Source organism: Daphnia pulicaria, unplaced genomic scaffold (assembly GCF_021234035.1).
Source record: "Daphnia pulicaria isolate SC F1-1A unplaced genomic scaffold, SC_F0-13Bv2 h1tg000149l, whole genome shotgun sequence".
In the NCBI taxonomy this organism is placed as follows: domain Eukaryota; kingdom Metazoa; phylum Arthropoda; class Branchiopoda; order Diplostraca; family Daphniidae; genus Daphnia; species Daphnia pulicaria.
Genome location: NW_025804838.1, coordinates 358 through 7,500, shown reverse-complemented (window position 1 = coordinate 7,500; position 7,143 = coordinate 358). Strand labels below are relative to the sequence as shown.

Below are 7,143 nucleotides of genomic sequence, written 5' to 3'. Positions count from 1 at the left end.
CTCGCCCCGTTCATGGAGACTTGGACGATAGATACCGGACAGACGCGCACGATCCTCCCGAACACCACATTCCTCGGCACCCGCTCAACCGGGCGCGAGGTTCGGTGCTGGGCTCATCCCTGTTCGCTCGCCGCTACTAAGGGAATCCTTGTTAGTTTCTTTTCCTCCGCTTACTGATATGCTTAAGTTCAGCGGGTAGTCTCATCTAAACTGAGGTCAGAATGAATTGTTTGTTTTCAAAAGGAGACAACACTTTATCTAGCTCGGCAGACTTTGGCGTTTTAAAGCCGGGAAAGATTGAATAATTGCCGGTTCAAATTTTTTTTTTTCGAAATAAAGCGAGTCTCTCGTTATTCGCAAAAATTAATTTACGAAAAGTGACAGGGCGTCCTGCGGCTTTTTGTATTGAAACAACGCGTCGTGCGCGAACCAAGCTTGCATAACGAGCGGTTAGAGTGAGTGATAATTCGCGGTGGTCGACACTTCGACACGCCCGGCGCACACACACAACTAAACTCGCGTTGAAGCGGTATATCGCGCACACGCAGCCGACACCTTGTTCGAGAAGATGTGTTTATTTCTAAAATTTTTTTTTGAGTTGGCTCAAAAATTTCCCATCTGTTTTGCCATCGAAAAAGGTTTCTTTTGAATAGAGAGGAAAAAAACAAAACAGGGCGAACCTTCTTTTATTTTTCCCCCTTTTTTGTATTTGAGGCATCGCGGACACTTAAGTCGCGCGGCACCCAGACGTTAGAGATTCGGGAGCTTTTATGCGGTCAGGCCGGGTGAAAAATAAATCTCGCCGCGACCCAACATGCAAAACCAAGACTGAAAAAATCTCTGTTCGTTCATCATTCGACCGACCCTCAGTCAGATGTGGCCCGAGCGAGAAGCTGGGCCGCCATTTACGTTCAAGATTTCGATGCTCCATGTGTTCTGCAGTTCGCATGGATTAGCGCACTTTGCTGCGCTCTTCATCGATCCACGAGCCTAGTGATCCACCGTTCAGGGTCGTATATAAAACGACATATTCGTTTTCTTCTCTCTTTTTCTCCAACCCGCCCAAGCAAATGAATGCGAGGGCGGAGAAAGAAAGCCAGAAAGAAAATGTTCCGATAAACACTCGTACTAGAATTTGGGTTTAGTGTGTTATTGTGATTTTGAATTCTTCCTACTTCATCGAGAGGGCGAAGGGCAAGCTTAAAAAACATTCGGTTTTCAACGGCATAGTGTCGGGCTTTGGAGTGTTAGTCTATACGACGCACACGCACGCAACCACGAGTATCTACGCCCGAAAAGAACGTCCAGAGTAAAGTCTCACACTTTCGTCCCCCACCGAGAATCAAAAAATCCCGAAGACGAAGAGAGAAACAAAAAAAAAACAATTTCGATTGGGCGTATCCGCTTTAAACCACCGCGCATCAGAGCGCCTGATACCCGTTCAAAATCTTGATGTTTTTTTTTTTTTTTTCCGACTCTCCATCCACCGAGTTTTTATTTTTCAAAGTGTTTGATTTAGGGACTAAGACTTTATAAAATCTCCTTTATTGTTCCTTCGGTACTCGCGGCCCAGGCGGGCTATCGTATTCTTCACTCTACTAACGTCAACACTGTGAGCGCCGCTAAAGGTCGAATGAATCTATAGAGACATTCACCATCGAAGCAGGAAGAATTTGCTCACGGCCATAGACCAAATCGAAAGACTTTGTGTTTTTTTTTGAGCCGAGAGGAAAGAAAAATCAATTTGAAAAGGCGAATCCGCTTTAAACCACCGCGCATCAGAGCGCCTGATACCCGTTCAAAATAAATGATTTTCTTCCGTCAACCCACACATAGTTCATACGATGTCTTACGCCGAAAGACTTTTGATGGGGTTTTTTTTGTTTTGCAACTTTTAGTTGTTTCGTGCTCAACCAAAGCCATATGCGCAAAACATTTGTCTTGTTCGTTTATGATCCTTCCGCAGGTTCACCTACGGAAACCTTGTTACGACTTTTACTTCCTCTAAAGGATCAAGTTCGACCATCTTTCAGTCTCGCCGTTGGTAGGCACCGCACGGGCAGAGATTGCTCCCCACTCGACGGCACCCCGACAAGCCCGTCCGAAGGCCTCACTAAATCATTCAATCGGTAGTAGCGACGGGCGGTGTGTACAAAGGGCAGGGACGTAATCGACGCGGGCTAGTGACCCGCGCCTACTAGGGATTCCTGGTTCATGGGGATCATTGCAGTCCCCAATCCCAACCACGAAGGAGGTTCAGCGGTTACCCGGTCCTTTCGGACAGGGAGAGTGAAACACGCTGATTCCTTCAGTGTAGCGCGCGTGCGGCCCAGGACATCTAAGGGCATCACAGACCTGTTATTGCTCACTGTCACGCGGCTGGACGCCGCTTGTCCCTCTAAGAAGACTGCGTGACGGACGCGAGAGCAGAAGGTATCGCCGGGGATGACGACGACCGAATAACAATAGAGCCAGCCCCCGCGAGACATTCCCGACAAAGCCCCGCCATACCTCATCCGCCAGGCAACCAACCCGTGAAGGCCGTACACCCGACGAACAAAGCACAACGAAACCAAGCCGAGAGATTGCCTCACTAAAGGAACCAGTCCCACCGAGACCCGAATCGCCGCCACCTGATCCCGACGCCTCCGTACTCCCTTCGGTTTCAATTGATAAAACCCGTCACCTATTTAGCAGGCTAGAGTCTCGTTCGTTATCGGAATTAACCAGACAAATCGCTCCACCAACTAAGAACGGCCATGCACCACCACCCACCGAATCAAGAAAGAGCTCTCAATCTGTCAATCCTTCCAGTGTCCGGGCCTGGTGAGGTTTCCCGTGTTGAGTCAAATTAAGCCGCAGGCTCCACTCCTGGTGGTGCCCTTCCGTCAATTCCTTTAAGTTTCAGCTTTGCAACCATACTTCCCCCGGAACCCAAAGACTTTGGTTTCCCGGAAGCTGCCCGTCGAGTCATTGGAGTAACTCCGACGGATTGCTGGTTGGCATCGTTTATGGTTAGAACTAGGGCGGTATCTGATCGCCTTCGAACCTCTAACTTTCGTTCTTGATCAAGGAAAACATTCTTGGCAAATGCCTTCGCTGTTGTTCGTCTTGCGGCGGTCCAAGAATTTCACCTCTGTCGCCGCAGTACGAATGCCCCCGTCCGTCTCTATTGACCATTACCTCGGGTCCAAAAGTAAAAGACCAGCAAAATCGGACCGAGGTCCTATTCCATCATTCCATGCTGCGATATTCAGGCGTTGGGATACACCTGCTTTGAGCACTCTAATTTGTTCAAAGTAAACGTTGCCGGCCGCCCGAGACACCCGGTGAAGGGCACCCCGAACGATTGACTGGGTGGAGCGAATCGAGTCAACTACGACCAAAATTTAAAAAAGAACCCGAAAGAACTTTCCAACTCTGGCCGCAGATACAACAACGACGCACCGACCACCACTCCGGCGATGTTGTCCGACCGTGAAGAGAGTCGGGCTTTGACACCCGGGCTCCCAGAGCGTGAAACGCAACACCCTTGATTCAGAGCGGCGCCGCCCGGCCGAAGACAGACATCCGACTACGAGCTTTTTAACCGCAACAACTTTAATATACGCTATTGGAGCTGGAGTTACCGCGGCTGCTGGCACCAGACTTGCCCTCCAATGGTTCCTCGTTAAAGGATTTAAAGTGTACTCATTCCAATCACGGGGCCTCGGAAGAGTCCCGTATCGTTATTTTTCGTCACTACCTCCCCGTGCCGGGAGTGGGTAATTTGCGCGCCTGCTGCCTTCCTTGGATGTGGTAGCCGTTTCTCAGGCTCCCTCTCCGGAATCGAACCCCGATTCCCCGTTACCCGTTGCAACCATGGTAGGCGCGTAACCTACCATCGACAGTTGATAAGGCAGACATTTGAAAGATACGTCGCCGGCGCGAAGGCCGTGCGATCGGCGTGAAGTTATCCAGAGTCACCAAAATTGGTACGGTGCGCGAGCCCGAAAGCCCGGCCCCGACTGGTTTTGATCTAATAAAAGCACCTCTTCTGCGAGCCCGAAAGCCCGCAGTCGAGGCTCGAGTGCATGTATTAGCTCTAGAATTACCACAGTTATCCAAGTAGGATGGAGTGGATCTAAGGAACCATAACTGATTTATTGAGCCATTCGCGGTTTCGCCGTCTAGCGGCTTGTACTTAGACATGCATGGCTTAATCTTTGAGACAAGCATATGCTACTGGCAGGATCAACCAGGTATTTCGTGTATGTTTGTTTGATATGCATCCGGCGAGTTGCGGGTTTTTATTTCGCCCACGCATCACCAAACACACACCAAATCAACACGTTTTTCGTTTTTTTTCTTTTTCTTCGGAAACTAAAATTTTTGATCGCAACGCCTGGCGTGTCACAGCGAGTCCCAGTGAAGAGAAACACCGATCCGATCCGTTTGTTGGATTTTTTTCATTTCAATTTCCAAAGTCAAAGACCATTCAACGGTCTATGAGCCCAAAGTGAATCGGATTCATTCGACCGGTCTTGATATATTCATCAACTTTTTTTCCCGTATTACGGTTTTCGACGGTCATATGTGGCGTGCTGTATGCTCATAAGTCAAGCCTGCTTTACTAAGCTGACAAGCATACATCTTTTAAATTTTTGTGGGCTCAGAGTTTTATTTTTATTTTTCCACCGCCGAGGCACACTCTCGCATCACCCCGCACGACACACACACACACACACACCTCACCGCTCAACGGTCACACGAGGCAGAATTTTCCGCAAAGACTTTCGAAGAGAAAGAGAAAACTCGGAACAACCGCGGTCAGAGGCCAGCATAGAGGCATCGTATAGAAAGTCATGGGCGGAAAAAAACAAATCATTTCAAGTCGAGACAAGCAACCAGACTACCCCTATAAAAGTGCGCAATTCTTTAAGAGTTCACCGAAGAATGACCGAGATCAAGTATGCACGAAACGAACATATTCCAAGGGCAGCTGAATAAGCGATTCTGCGCCGAAGCGCGAGAAAAGCAAGCGGTACACCGATGGGGATCGTTTTTTTATCGTGTTAGATTCGTTGTTGTCAAGCAAGGATTCTCAAAATGTTTTTTGCATTGCACCCAAGTTTCGTACTGATTACTTGTCGCAGACCGGTGACTGTCAAAAAAAATTTTTTTACGTTTTTTCTTGAGAGGTCACTGCCTACACACAACTCCGGGCGGGCCGTACACTCACAGCCGTTTGAATTCTCCCTTCGTGTGTCATGGCCATAACTGAGCGTACATCTTACCGGGCGCCGAGTTGATCTGGCTTGTTCGATGAACGTTCGGGATACGTACAATCGATATAGCTCCAACCGTAACTCGTTTGTAATTACGCCGGCCATACTCAGCGGGCGCTCAGCTCAGCTCTCGATATCTTCCGTCGAAGGGAAGTTCGTAGTAAAAGAGAGTCAGAGTCGACGCCACATTTTGCGGTCCTCGCATCTCATCCGATTTTTGAATTTTATAGATTTGCCATCACTTCCACCCAATTCTCTCGTATATTTCAATCTCTTGACTTTGTCCGACCGGGCCGTCTTCGCCCCCCTTCAACTCCGTCCATCTCCACTTCTGTGTTCCACACAACGAGCTTCCGTCAAACGGCAAAATGTGAAATATGCGCACGCCGCACGAAATAATTTGAAAGCGTTCTGTTTGGTGGCTTTTTTATTTTTTATCTCTCGGCTCACACACACACACACACATTTCCGCCTGAACGGTAATTTTTTTTGATACGGTGTCAAAAAGTGAAAAGACGCGCACCATTTTCTTTTCTCTTCCGTATCGTCGCTGACGGTAAACGCTGATGGTTATGATGCCGTAAGTTTGGAAGAAAGAATCTTTCCCGTCTTGTCTTGTTACGGTAAAATAACAAAGAACAAGCGTCCGATTTCTCTCACAGACGGCCACAGACAAACCACACGTGCCGAAGAAACGAAACGTCCGAAACCAAAAAAATGTTTGACGCGCGCACCTCTTCTGAACTTTTCGACCAAGAGTCGTTGGATCGAGTGACGAGCTTCTCAGCTGTCGCACCAATCGGTGAAGCGGGCGTTTGAATTCCCGTCCACATCGCGGTTCGGATATATTTTTACATATACCGACCATCGGAAATTTCGAAAACGGTTTTACCGAAGGAATGATATTTCACACACCGACAGCTCATCGAGTTCGTCTCCGTTCAACGGTTTTTTTTTTTAAGACTTTTTGATCGCATGGGGCTAAACTGGTTAGAGCAAAGCCGCGATCCAAGCAGTGAAAAAAAAACAAAGACAGTGCAAGCGCGATCGAACGGAATCGAAACTAAAATCATGTGAAGTGGCGGGCGGAAAGGAGCTCAGCTACGGTGGAAATGAAACTACAACTAACGCCGAACCGGACAACTTCCCATTCTGCGTCTTCGTTTCATTTCCCAAAGCTCCCCGTCGATACCAAAGTTTTTGCGTCGAAGCTACTAAAGAAATTTCGCGCTTTCCTTTTCGCCTCTTTCGCCTTCCCTTCGATATCTATCCAACCACCGGCTTCGACTTTATTTCTTTCACCCGTCTATTCGCCCGATAGTCGACGGTCGGCCATTCTTTGGTATCGGCCAGGCGGACTAACAAGAAGTAAGACTCGTTTGAAAAATTTGGACCGGGCTTTACAATCGCTGCTTGTCGTAATGTCGCAAATTTGAAAAAAATTTTCAATTCGAGAAACCAAACTATTCGACACTTCGAAAATTTTTGGGACTCTGAAAATTTTTCCGAGTTTAGGAATCGAGACCTCTTCTATACTAAGGAAAACCACTAATGTTCCGCCGCATAATGTCTCCGTTTTCCGGCTCATTTTTAGCGATTGGACGGGGACATTGCCCCATCCAACCGCCAGCCGACTTTCAGGAACCGTCGTTTTCAAAGTTGGGACTTAGAAAATTTTCGACGAGTGGGAATTTTTTACGGTCGCAAGTCATCACGACACGCCCGACCAACCCATTTGAGAGCCGCCACGCCTCGACGGTGTGACGGCTTTTTTTCGAATCGACGGGTCTCGCTCACTCCTCTCTCGCGCCGACCAGAGGCCGGGCGAGAGAGTCGTTGCCAAACACCGTCGTCGGAAATGGGAGAATTTGAGTGG

General features: G+C 48.3%; 3 non-coding genes across 3 annotated transcripts in view; all 3 read right to left on the bottom strand.

Moving 5' to 3' along the window:
• Nucleotides 1-219, bottom strand: part of LOC124319255 — a 4,575-nt gene extending 4,356 nt beyond the window's left edge. The window contains exon 1 of the ribosomal RNA XR_006912951.1: nucleotides 1-219. This exon is cut by the window's left edge and continues 4,356 nt beyond it. This is a non-coding gene — a ribosomal RNA (large subunit ribosomal RNA).
• A 641-nt stretch (nucleotides 220-860) lies between these two features.
• Nucleotides 861-1,013, bottom strand: LOC124319254. Its single transcript, XR_006912950.1, has one exon. It is a non-coding gene; the product is annotated as a 5.8S ribosomal RNA (ribosomal RNA).
• A 936-nt stretch (nucleotides 1,014-1,949) lies between these two features.
• LOC124319258 lies at nucleotides 1,950-4,244 on the bottom strand. The gene has a single exon (XR_006912955.1). It is a non-coding gene; the product is annotated as a small subunit ribosomal RNA (ribosomal RNA).
• Between the last annotated feature and the right edge of the window lie 2,899 nt (nucleotides 4,245-7,143).